Raw genomic sequence first — 14,396 nt, 5'->3', positions numbered from 1 at the left:
TTTTTTCTTTCTTAACATATATTGCATTATTTGTTTCAGAGGTACAGATCTGAGATTCAACAGTCCTGCACAATTCACAGCGCTTACCAGAACACATACCCTCCCCAGTGTCCATCACCCAGTCACCCCATCCCTCCGACCCCACCCCCCACTCCAGCAACCCTCAGTTTGTTTCCTGAGATTAAGAATTCCTCATATCAGTGAGGTCATATGATACATGTCTTTCTCTGTTTGACTTATTTCGCTCAGCATAATACCCTCCAGTTCCATCCACGTCGTTGCAAATGGCAAGATCTTATTCCTTTTGATGGCTGCATAATATTCCATTGTATATATATACCACATCTTCTTTATCCATTCATCTGTTGATGGACATCTTGGCTCTTTCCACAGTTTGGCTATTGTGGACATTGCTGCTATAAACATCGGGGTGCACGTAGCCTTTCGGGTCCCTACTTTTGTATCTTTGGGGTAAATACCCAGTTTCTACTTTCTTAAGGTAAGTTAAGGTTATTGACTTAAAATTGTTCTTTCTTTTCAAATACAGATTTTTAATGGTATAAATTTCCCTCTAAGCACTTTTCTCTGTGTATTCCCACAGCTTTAGTATGTAGCATATTTGGTTTTATCCATCTCAAGGTATTTTCTAAATTATTATTTTTATTGTTCCATTGGTTTTATAAATATATGTTGGTGCTATGAATTTCCCACTTTCTTCTGTTCTTGATTTCCAATTAATTGCACTGTTTGTAGAACACACTTTGTCTGGTTTCAGCCATTTTTTTTAAGTTCCCTTATTTTCAGTGTCTTTTTGTAGTATTTTTTCCCATTTATAAACCTATGGTGAGGTATCTTTGTATATTTGTATACTTTATTTTTTTAACAAGTATAATTAACATAGAGTGTTATATTAGTTTATGGTTTCAAACATTTATTGAAGTTTGTTTTATAAACTAAGATATGGTCTTTCCTAGAAAATGTTCCACATGTTCCTGCTATTGAGAAGAATGTGTACTCTCTTGCTTTTGGGTTAAGTGTTCTATGTATGTCTATTAGTGATGCTAAGTCTTCCATAACTTTGTCATCTCCTGTCTAGTTGTTATATGCACCATTGAAAGTTGACCATTAAAGACTTCAACTCTTACTGTTGAGCTGTGTATTTCTTCATTTTGTTACTTTTGCTTCATGTTTTTTGTGGGGCTCTGTTTTTAGGTGGATGTATGTTTATAACTATTATACACACCTAGTGGGTTGACCCTTATACCATTATAATATGTCCCTCTTTCTCTTTGGTAACAGTTTTTTTTTTTTTTTCTTTTAATGTCTATGTTATGTGATATTAGTATAGACAAGCCAATTTTGATATGGTTACTGTTTGCATGAATATTTTTCCCATCCTTTTGCTTCCAACCTACTTGTGTCCTTAAAACTAAAGTATATAACCAGTAGACAAAATATTGTTGGATCTTGCTTTTTAATCCAGTCTGTTAATCTCTGCCTTTTATTACAGTGCTTAATCCATTCACATTCCTAGCTATTATTGATATAATTGTTTTATTTCTGCTATTTGATTCGTTTTTCTTTATGCCTTGTGTATTTTGTTCCTCCATTCCTTCTTTCTTTTGTACTGACAGACTATTTCCTAGTGTCACATTTTAATTTCTTTCATAATTTTCCAATGTTTTTGTGTTAAATGTCTTAGTGATTGCTTTAGATCTACAATATTCATGTTGTCAGAACCACTTCAAATTTATTATTCTAGATTTACAATATTTTTAAATATTTTTATTGTTATGTGAATCAATATATCACATCATTAGTTTTTGATGTAGTGTACCATGATTCATTGTTTGTGCATAACATCCAGTGCTCCATGCAGAACGTGCCCTCTTTAATACTCATCACCAGGTTAACCCATCCTCCCACTCCCCTCCCCTCTAGAACCCTCAGTTTGTTTTTCAGAGTCAATCGTCTCTCATGGTTTGTCTCCTCCTCCAATTTCACCCCTTCATTCTTCCCCTCCTGCTATCTTTTTTTTTTTTTTTCTTAACATATATTGCATTATTTGTTTCAGAGGTACAGATCCATGACTCAACAGTCTTGCACAATTCACAGCACTTACCATAGCACATACCCTCCCCAGTGTCTATCACACAGCCACCCCAGCCCTCTCACCCCACCCCCCACTCCAGCAACCCTCAGTTTGTTTCCTGAGAAAAGAATTCCTCATATCAGTGAGATCATATGACACATGTCTTTCTCTGATTGACATATTTCGCTCAGCATAACACCTTCCAGTTCCATCCACGTCATTGCAAATGGCAAGATCTCATTCCTTTTGATGGCTGCATAATATTCCATTTTATATATATACCACTTCTTCTTTATCCATTCATTTGTCAATGGACATTTTGGCTCTTTCCACAGTTTGGTTATTGTGGACATTGCTGCTATAAACATCGGAGTGCACGTACCCCTTCGGATCCCTACATTTGTATCTTTGGGGTAAATACCCAGTAGTGCAATTGCTGGATCATAGGGTAGCTCTATTTTCAACTTTTTGAGGAACCTCTATACTGTTTTCAGAGTGGTTGCACCAGCTTACATTCCCACCAACAGTGTAGGAGGGTTCCCCTTTCTCTGCATCCCTGCCAACATCTGTCATTTCCTGACTTGTTAATTTTAGCCATTCTGACTGGTGTGAGGTGGTATCTCATTGAGGTTTTGATTTGGATTTCCCTGATGCTAAGCGATGTTGAGCACTTTTTCATGTGTCTGTTGACCATTTGGATGTCTTCTTTGGAAAAATGTCTGTTCATGGCTTCTGCCCGTTTCTTGATTGGATTCTTTGTTCTTTGGGTGTTGAGTTTGATAAGTTCTTTCTAGAGTTTGGATACTAGCCCTTTATCTGATATGTCATTTGCAAATATCTCCTCCCATTCTGTCGGTTGTCTTTTGGTTTTATTGACTGTTTCCTTTGCTTTGCAAAAGCTTTCTATCTTGATGAAGTGCCAAGAGTTCATTTTTGCCCTTGCTTCCCTTGCCTTTGGCGATGTTTCTAGGAAGAAGTTGTTGCGGCTGAGGTCGAAGAGGTTGCTGCCTGTTCTCCTTTAGGATTTTGATGGACTCCTGTCTCACATTGAGGTCTTTCAACCATTTTGAGTCTATTTTTGTGTGTGGTGCAAGGAAATGGTCCAGTTTCATTCTTGTGCATGTGGCTGTCCAATTTTCCCAACACCATTTGTTGAAGAGACTGTCTTTTTTCCATGGGACATCTTTCCTGCTTTGTCGAAGATTAGTTGACCATATAGTTGAGGGTCCATTTCTGGGCTCTCTATTCTGTTCCATTGATCTATGTGTCTGTTTTTGTGCCAGTACCATACTGTCTTGATGATGACAGCTTTGTAATAGAGCTGGAAGTCCGGAAATGTGATGCCACCAGCTTTGCTTTTCTTTTTCAACATTCCTCTGGTTATTCGGGGTCTTTTCTGGTTCCATACAAATTTTAGGATTATTTGTTCCATTTCTTTGAAAAAAGTGGATGGTATTTTGATGGGGATTGCACTGAATGTGTAGATTGCTCTAGGTAGCATTGACATCTTCACAACATTTGTTCTTCCAATCCATGAGCATGGAACGTTTTTCCATTTCTTGGTGTCTTCCTCAATTTCTTTCATGAGTATTTTATAGTTTTCTGAGTACAGATCCTTTGCTTCTTTGGTTAGATTTATTCCTAGGTATCTTATGGTTTTGGGTGGAATTGTAAATGGGATCGACTCCTTAATTTCTCTTTCTTCTGTCTTGTTGTTGGTGTATAGGAGTGCCACTGATTTCTGTTCATTGACTTTATATCTTGCCACTTTACTGAATTCCTGAATGAATTCTAGCAGTTTTGGGGTGGAGTCTTTTGGGTTTTCCACCTAAATTATCATATCATCTGCAAACAGTGAGAGTTTGACTTCTTCTTTGCTGATTTGGATGCCTTTTATTTCTTTTTGTTGTCTGATTGCAGTGGCTAGGACTTCTAATACTATGTTGAATAGCAGTGGTGATAGTGGGCATCCTTGCCATGTTCCTGACCTTAGGGGGAAAGCTCTCAGTTTTTCCCCATTGAGAATGATATTCGCTGTGGGTTTATCATAGATAGCTTTTATGATACTGAGGTATGTAACCTCTATCCCTATACTCTGAAGAGTTTTGATCAAGAAAGGATACTGTAATTTGTCAAATGTTTTTTCTGCATCTATTTAGAGGATCATATGTTTCTTGTTTTTTCTATTGTTAATGTATTGCATCACGTTGATTGATTTGCGGATTTTGAACCAACCTTGCAGCCCAGGATTAAATCCCACTTGGTCGTGTTGAGTAATCCTTTTAATGTACTGTTGGATCCTATTGGCTAGTATTTTGGTGAGAATTTTCACATCCATGTTCATCAAGGATATTGGTCTGTAATTCTCCTTTTTGATGGGGTCTTTGTCTGGTTTTGGGATCAAGGTAATGGTGGCCTCATAAAACGAGTCTGGAAGTTTTCCTTCCATTTCTATTTTTTGGAACAGTTTCAGAAGAATAGGTATTAATTCTTCTTTAAATGTTCGGTAGAGTTCCCCTGGGAAGCCATCTGGCCCAGGGCTTTTGTTTGTTGGGAGATTTTTGATGACTGCTTCAATTTCCTTAGTGGTTATAGGTGTTCAAGTTTTCTATTTCCTCCTGGTTCACTTTTGGTAGTTGATACGTCTCTAGGAATGAATCCATTTTTTCCAGGTTATCTAGTTTGCTGGGATAGAGTTGCTCATAATATGTTCTTATAATTTTTTGTATTTCTTTGGTTTTGGTTGTGATCTCTCCTCTTTCATTCATGATTTTGTTGATTTGGGTCATTTCTCTTTTCTTTTTGTTAAGTCTGGCCAGGGGTTTATCAATCTTGTTAATTCTTTCAAAGATCCAGCTCCTAGTTTCGTTGATCTGTTCTACTGTTCTTTGGTTTCTATTTCATTGATTTTTGCTCGATCTTTATTATTTCTCTTCTCCTGCTGGGTTTAGGCTTTATTTGCTGTTCTTTCTCCAGCTCCTTTAGGTGTAGGGTTAGGTTGTGTACTTGAGACCTTTCTTGTTTCTTGAGAAAGACTTGTATTGCTCTATACTTTCCTCTTAGGGCTGCCTTTCCTGCATCCCAAAGATTTTGAACAGTTGTGTTCTCATTTTCATTGGTTTCCATGAATTGTTTTAATTCTTCTTTAATTCCCTGGTTGACTCATTCATTCTTCAGTAGGATGCTCTTTAGCCTCCATGTATTTGAGTTCTTTCCGACTTTCATCTTGTGATTGAGTTCTAGTTTCAAAGCATTGTGGTCTGAAAATAGGCAGGGAATGATCCCAATCTTTTGGTACCTGTTGAGACCTGATTTATGACCTAGGATGTGATCGATTCTGGAGAATGTCCCATGGACACTAGAGAAGAATGTGTATTCTGTTGTTTTGGGATGGAATGTTCTGAATATGTCTGTGAAGTCCATTTGTTACAGTGTGTCATTTAAAGTCTTTATCTCCTTGTTGATCTTTTGCTTAGATGATCTGTCCATTTCAGTGAGGGGAGTGTTAAAGTACCCGACTATTATTGTATTGTTGTCAATGTGTTTCTTTGCTTTTGTTATTAATTGCCTTATATAATTGGCTGCTCTCATGTTAGAGGCATAGATATTTATAATTGTTAGATCTTCTTGTTGGATAGACCCTTTAAGTAGGATATAGTGTCCTTCCTCATCTCTTATTACAGTCTTTCGTTTAAAATCTAATTTGTTTCCATGCTTTTTTCAAGCATAGCTAGTTTCTTTATAATCATCATTCTGAACTCTAGTTCTGACATCTTACTAATGTCCATATTGATTAGGTCCCTGGCTGTCGGTACTGCCTCTTGTTCTTTTTTTTGAGGTGAGTTTTTCCATCTTGTCATTTTGTCCCGAGGAGAACAGATGAATGAGAGAATAAAATGCTAACAGGGTAACAGCAGCCCCAGAAAAATATACACTAAACAAATCAGAAAAGACCTGAAACCAGGGGAAAAGAAAGGGAAAGAAAGAAAAAATAAAAAGAAAAAAAAAAGAATATGTTCAAATATGATCAGGCTGGTGAATAGATCAGTGCCACACGCTAGATTTTGGGCGTATTCTGGTCTGTTAGAAGGAACTGCCTCCCAAAATTTTAAAGCAATAAAATCTTGTATATGTACTAAAATAAGGGTAAATATGATGAAGGCATGGAATATAACTGTAAAGATGAAAATTATAAAAGATTTTATAAAAGGAATTAAGAAGTTCGTTGAAAAAAGAAAGAAGAGAAATTAAAAAAAAAAATGGGGTGATAATGTGATCAGGCAGGAGACTACAACAAACTATACACTAGAGATTTAGGACATATTTTGGTCTGTTAGAAGAAACTGTATCCCAAAATTATAAAGCAGGAATAACTTATATATATATACCAAAAATAAGGTTAACTACAATGAAGGGATAGAATATGACTCTAAAAATGAAAAAGAAAAGATTTTTAAAAAAGGGATTGATAAGATGTTTTTTGAAAAAGGGAAAAAGAAAAATTCAAAAAAATAAACAGAAAAAGACAAAAAAGAAAATTAAAAATTTAACTTTGAAAGACTAAAGAATCAGGGGGAAAAAAGCCATGAATTCTATGTGCTGTATTCCCCTAGTGCTAGAGTTTTGCAGTTCTCATTGAATGATAAACTTGGTCTTGGCAGGATGGTCTTGTTGATCTTCTGGGGTAGGGGCCTGTTGCCGTGGTTCTCAAATGTCTTTGCCTGAGGCAGAATTGCCCCGCCCTTGCTGGGGGCCAGGCTAAGTAATGTGCTCGGGCTTGCTCTCGGGAGCTTTTGTTCCCTGCAAGCTTTCTGTACAGATTTGGAGGACAAGAATGAAAATGGTGGCCTCCCAATCTCCAGCCCTGGAGGAGCCGAGAACTTGGGGTCCCGCTCCTCAGTAAGCCCCCAGAGAAAAGCAGTCAGTCACTCCCATCTCCCCAGTCTCCAGCCGCACTCCGTGCTCACCCGGCCTGTGACCGAGCATTTCCATCTCTGGCACATGACTCGGTGTGGAGTCTCCAAACTCAGCAGATCCCTGCGGTGCGCTCCTGCGCCGCTCCTCCCGGGGGAGGAAGGGGAGTCTCCCCAGATCTGCTGCTTGTTGGGTCTCTGCTGGAAGATCAGTGGCCCGACTGTGCCACAGATCACAGTTTATGGCAACCTCAAGCTGAGAGCCCACTCCTCGGCTCCATCTCTGCAGCTGGCTTCCCCACTCTGATCCCTGGGAGCTCTGCCGCACTCAGGCACCCCCGGTCTTTCTGTGACCCTGAGGGTCCTGAGACCACACCATCCCAGTAAGGGTTCCATACCCCCCCCAACCCGCTTAGCCACTGCAGCGATGTCCTTCAGTGGAGCCGACTTCTAAAAGTTCCAATTTTGTGCTCCGCAGCTCTATCACTTGCCAGTAGCCAGCTGAAAGAGTCTCCCTTCCCCATGGCCTATCTTCCCGAATATCACCTCCGATTCACTTCTCCGCATGTCCTACCTTCCAGAAAGTGGTCGCTTTTCTGTTCAGAGAGTTGCTGATATTCTTTTCTTTGATCTCCTGTTGAGTTCGTAGGTGTTCAGAATGTTTTGATACCTATCTAGCTGAATTCCTGGGACCAGACAAAATTTAGGTCTCCTACTCCACTGCCATCTTGCTCCTTCTTTCCCCCATTTGGTAAATTTCTTATTCACTCTCATGGTTGAAGAAGACATTGACTATATCAAAATAGAGCCGACAGTGAGGAAGATAAAAACAGAAATGTCAAGTTTAAAATTACAGTGCAGTTGGTGAGCAGCCTTTTATATATTGCAAAATATTGAATAGATGTACTTTTTGAATAGATATAATGACTACTATGCTGCTTAGAATGAGGAAAATTAGATCACTTATGGTTTTCCGAATTGAATATAAAATGGTAACACCTCTTTAGAAATGTCTTCAGAAACTATATATAGTATGAATGTAATATATACATATATATATATATATATATCATAAGACCCAGGAATAGGATTCCTGAGTATTTATCCAAAGAGTGCTGAAAACTTCATGCAAAAACCTGGAAACATATTTATAGCAGCTATATCATAATAGTAAAAAACTGGAAACAACTCAGATGTCTTTCAACTATAAATAAACAAATTGTGGTTCACTCATGCTATGGAATACTATTCAGAGTATAAAGTAAAAAGAATGACTATTAATAAAGAAAACAACCTGGAATAACCTCCAGAAAATTTTGCTGAGGGAAGAAGGCCAATCTCAAAGAAGTTCTCAAAAGGTTACATACTGTGTGATTCCATTTATATAATATGTTTGAAATGGCAAAATTATAGAACTGGATAACAGATCAGTATTTCTAAGGGGTTAAGGAGGATGTGGGTGTGAGTGGCAGATAAGGACAACATGAGGGAACTTTCTTGTGAAAGCATTACCTTGAATGTATCAATGTCAACATCTAGTTTTGATATAGTTTTGCAAGATGAAACCATTGTGGGAACTCAGGTAAAAGGAACACAAAAGCTTCCTGTACGGTTTCTTACAATGACATATGAATCTGCAATTCTCTCAAAATGAAATGTTAATTAAAAAAATGTAAAATAAAGACATTCCTGGATTAATGGGGGAAGAGAGACTTTGTTACTAGAAGAAGTGTTTTGCAAAAGATATTAAGGGGGCTTTTTTTAGGATGAAAACAAGCAATACAAGAAAGTAATTCAAATCCAAACAAACAAATAAAAATAAGTAAAATAAAAGCATTGGTAAAGGTAATTAGCAGGTGATTTTAAAAGACATTATAATTGCATATTTCTTCTTTTTTCTCTAATGATTAAAAAGCAATTGAATGATACAATGTGTATATAATTATATGATAACACAAAGGAGGTGGGTGGGAACAGAGGTGTATAACAGTAAGGAAATGGCACTAGATAATTAAATTGAATCCATAGGAACATATGAAGAAAACCAGAAGTGGTAAATAACAAGGTTAGTATAACCAAATCTGCAAATATATACTTTCTATTTTTCTCTCTCAGCTTCTTTAAAAGAGGGAACATTACATAAGGTAACAATTATAGCAGGATATTGTTGAATTTGTAACATATACAGACACAATATGTATAACAGAAATAGCACAAAAAGGAGGAAGGAGGAATAGAACTATAAAGGAATAACATTTCTATAGCTCTAGAATTAAATTAATATAAATTTGGGGTGGGTTCTGTTAAGATAAATATTGTAAATCTAGAGGGGGCAGAGCAATATGGCAGAGGAGTAGGAGACCTGGATTTTGTCTGGTCTCAGGAATTCAGCTGGATAGGCATCAAACCATTCTGAACACCTACAAACTCAACAGGAGATCGAAGAAAAGAATAGCAACAACTCTCTGAACAGAAAAGGGACCACTTTCTGGAAGGTAGGACGTGCAGAGAAGTGAATCCAAGGTGATATTCAGGAGGATATATGGCGGGGGAGGGGGCCACTGTCGGCCACTTCTGGCAAGTGATAGAGCAGCGGAGCACAAAATTGGAACTTTTAGAAGTCTGCTCCACTAAGGGACGTCACTCCAGTGGCTAAGCGGGGGGTGGAACCCTCAAGGGACAGTGTGGTCTCAGGACCCTCAGGGTCACAGAAAGACCGGGGGTACCTGAGTGCAGCAGAGCTCCCAGGTATCAGAGCAGGGAAGCTGGCTGCAGAGAGGGAGCCGAGGCGTGGGTTCTCAGCTTGGGGTTGCCATAAACCGTGATCCGCGGCACAGTTGGGCCACTTCTACTCCAGCAGGGATGCAAAAAATGGCAGATCTGGGGAGACTCCCCTTCCTCCCCAGGGAGGACCGGCGCGGGAGCGCACCGCAGGGATCTGCTGGGTTTGGAGACCACACTGAGTCATGTGCCAGAGATGGAAATGCTCAGTCACAGGCTGGGTGAGCACAGAGTGCAGCCGGAGACCAGGGAGATGGGAGTGACTGACTGCTTTTCTCTGGGGGCTCACTGAGGAGCAGGACCCCAAGTTCTCGGCTCCTCCGCGTTGGAGATTGGGAGGCTGCCATTTTCACTCTCATCCTCCAAATCTGTACAGAAAGCTTGCAGGGAACCAAAGCTGCCAAGAGCAAACCCAAGGAGATTACTTGCTTGGACCGGGCAAGGGCGGGGCAATTCCACCTCTGGCAAAGACATTTGGGAACAACAGCAACAGGCCCCTCCCCCAGAAGATCAGCAAGAACAGCCAGCCAAGACCAAGTTGACCAATCAATAAGAATGGAAGAACTCCAGCACTAGGTCCCTGTACATAGAATCCATGGCTTTTTTACCATGATTCTTTAGTCTTTCAAAGTTAATTTTTTTTAACTTTTTTTTTTTTTTTGGAATGTTTCTTTTTCCCTTTTTCAACCAACATCTTATCAATCCCTTTTTTAAAAAACATTTTTATTTTTCATTTTTAGAATCATATTCTATCCCTTCATAGTAGTTATCCTTATTTTTGGCATATATATATATATATATATAAGTTGTTCTCTCTTAAAAATTTTGAGAGTTTCTTCTAACAGATCAAAATATACCCTAAATCTCTAGAGTATGGTTTTGTTCTACTCCCCTGCCTGATCACATTCTCTCCCTTTTGTTTTCTTTTTTTTTAAATCCTCTTCTTTCTTTTTTCAAACAACTTTTTATCAATCCTTTTATAAAATGTTTTATAATTTTCATCTTTACAGTCATATTCCATCCTTTCATCATATCAACCCTTGTTTTTGTACATATATAAGTTTTTCTTTCTTTAAAATTTTGGGAGGCACTTTCTTCTAACAGACCAAAATACACCCAAAATCTAGTGTGTGGCACTGATCTATGCACCAGCCTGATCATATTTGATCATATTCTGTTTTTTTTTGTTTTGTTCTGTTTTGTATGTTTTTATCTTTTTCTTTTTCTTTTTCATTTTTTTCTTTTTCTTTTATCTTTCTTTCCCTTTCTTTTTCCCTGGCATCAGGTCTTTTCTGATTTGTTTAGAGTATATTTTCTGGGGACATTTTTACCCTATTAGCATTTTGTTCTCTCATTCTTCTATTTTCCTCTGGACAAAATGACAAGATGGAAAAAATCACCTCAACAAAAAGAACAAGAGGTAGTACTGACTGCCAGGGACCTACTCAATACGGATATTAGTACGATGTCGGATCTAGAGTTCAGAATCATCACTTTAAAGATACAAGCTGGGCTTGAAAAAAAGCATGGAAATTATTAGAGAAACCCTTTCTGGAGAAATAAAACAACTAAAATCTAACCAAGTCAAAATAAAAAAGGCTATTAATGAGGTGCAATCAAAAATGGAAGCGTTAACTGCTAGGATAAAAGAGGCAGAAGAGAGAATCAGCGATATAGAAGACCTAATGATGGAGAAAGAAGAAGCTGAGAAAAAGAGAGATAAACAACTATTGGATCACGAGAGCAGAATTTGAGAGATAAGTGATACCATAAGACAAAACAATATTAGAATAATTGGGATCCCGGAAGAAGAAAGAGAGAGAGGGGCAGAAGGTATATTGGAAGCAAATTATAGCAGAGAACTTCCCTAATTTGGGAAGGAAACAGGCATCAAAATCCAGGAGGCACAGAGAACCCCCCTCAAAATCAATAAAAATAGGCCAACACCCCAACATCTAATAGTGAAACTGACAAGTCTCAGAGACAAAGAGAAAATCCTGAAAACAGCTCAGGAGAAGAGATATGTCACATACAATGGTAGAAACATTAGATTGGCAATGGACCTATCCACGGGGACCTGCCAGGCCAGAAAGGACTGGCAGGATATATTCAGAGCACTAAGCAAGAAAAATATGCAGGGAAGAATACTATATGCAGCTAGGCTGTCATTGAAAATAGAAGGAGAGATAAAAAGCTTCCAGGACAAACAAAACTAAAGGAATTTGCAAACACGAAACCAGCCCTACAAGAAATATTGAAAGGGGTCCTCTAAGCAAAGAGAGAGCCTAAAAGCAACATAGACCAAAAAGGAACACAGACAAAATACAGTAACAGTCACCTTACAGGCAATACAATGGCACTAAATTCCTATCTTTCAATAGTTACCCTGAATGTAAATGGACTAAATGCCCCAATCAAAAGACACAGGCTATCAGATTGGATTAAAAAACAAGACCCGTCAAGATGCTGTCTGCAAGAGACTCATTTTAGACCCAAAGACACCCCCAGATTGAAAGTGAGGGGGTGGAAAACCATTTACCATGCTAATGGACACCAAAAGAAAGCTGGGGTGGCAAACCTTATATCAGACAAATTAGATTTTAAACCAAAGACTATAATAAGAGATGAGGAAGGACACTATATCCTACTTAAAGGGTCTATCCAACAAGAAGATCTAACAATTGTAAATATGTACAATTGTAAATTGTAATTGGGAGCAGCCAATTATATAAGCCAATTAGTAACAAAAGCAAAGAAACACATCAACAACAATACAATAATAGTGGGGTACTTTAACACCCCCCTCACTGAAATGGACAGATCATCCAAGCAAAAGATCAACAAGGAAATAAAGACTTTAAATGACACACTCGACTAAATGTAATTCACAGATATATTCAGAACATTCCATCCCAAAGCAAAAGAATACACATTCTTCTCTAGTGTCCATGGAACATTCTCCAGAATAGATCACATCCTAGGTCACAAATCAGGTCTCAACAGGTACCAAAAGTTTGGGATCATTCCCTGCATATTTTCGGACCACAATGCTTGAAAGTAGAACTCAATCACAAGAGGAAAGTCAGAAAGAACTCAAATTCATGGAGGCTAAAGAGCATCCTTCTAAAGAATGAATGGGTCAACCAGGAAATTAAAGAGGAATTTAAAAAAATTCATGAAACAAATGAAAATGAAAACACAACTGTTCAAAATCTTTGAGATGTAGCAAAGGCGGTCCTAAGAGGAAAGTATAGAGCAATACAAGTCTTTTTCAAGAAACAAGAAAGGTCTCAAGTACACAACCTAACCCTACACCTAAAGGAGCTGGAGAAAGCACAGCAAATAAAGCCTAAACCCAGCAGGAGAAGAGAAATAATAAAGATCAGAGCAGAAATCAATGAAATAGAAACCAAAAGAACAGTAGAACAGTTCAACGAAACTAGGAGCTGGTTCTTTGAAAGAATTAACAAGGTTGATAAACCCCTGGCCAGGCTTATCAAAAAGAAAAGAAAAATACCCAAATCAACAAAATCATGAATGAAAGAGGAGAGATCACAACCAACACCAAACAAATACAATTATAAGAATGTATTATGAGCAACTATATACCAGCAAATTAGATAATCTGGAAGAAATGGATGCATTCCTAGAGATGTATCAACTATCAAAACTGAACCAGGAAGAAATAGAAAACCTGAACAGACCTATAACCACTAAGGAAATTGAAGGAGTCATCAAAAATCTCCCAACAAACAAGAGCCCAGGGACAGATGGCTTCCCAGGGGAATTCTACCAAATATTTAAAGAAGAATTAATACCTATTATTCTGAAATGTTCCCAAAAAATAGAAATTGAAAGAAAACTTCTATACTCATTTTATGAGGCCAACATTACCTTGATCCCCAAATCAAAGACCCCTTCAAAAATGAGAATTACAGATCAATATCCCTGATGAACATGGATGCCAAAGTTCTCACCAAAATACTAGTCAATAGGATCCAACTGTACATTAAAAAAAGTCCGAAATCTTGTCATTTGCAATGATGAGGATGGAACTAGAGGGTATTATGCTAAGCAAAATAAGTCAGTCAGAGAAGACATGTATCATATGATCTCACTGATATGAGGAATTGTTAATCTCAGGAAACAAACTGAGGATTCCTGGAGTGGTGGGTGTGGGAGGGATGGAGTGGCTGGGTGTTAGACATTGGGAAGTGTATGTGCTATGGTGAGCGCTGTGAATTGTGTAAGACTGAAGAATCACAGACCTGTATTTCTGAAACAAATAATATATTATATGTTAAAAAAGAAAAAAAAGAAGAAGAAGATAGTAGGAAGGGAAAAATGAAAGGAGGGAAATCGAAGGGGGATATAAACCATAAGAGACTATGGACTCTGTGAAACAAACTGAGGGTTCTAGAGGGTAGGTGGTTGGGGGGATGGTTTAGCCTGATGATGGGTATTAAAGAGGGCACATATTGAATGGAGCACTGGGTGTTATATGCAAACAATGAATCATGGAACACTACCTCAAAAACTAATGATGTAACGTATGGTAATTAACATAACATAATAGAATAAAATAAAAAAAAGAAATTTACCAATGTTCT

Source organism: Phoca vitulina, unplaced genomic scaffold (genome assembly GCF_004348235.1).
Source record: "Phoca vitulina isolate PV1807 unplaced genomic scaffold, GSC_HSeal_1.0 scaffold67, whole genome shotgun sequence".
Classification (NCBI taxonomy): Eukaryota; Metazoa; Chordata; class Mammalia; order Carnivora; family Phocidae; genus Phoca; species Phoca vitulina.
The sequence above is the reverse complement of the archived record's forward strand: the minus strand, read 5'-3'. Positions refer to the sequence as shown.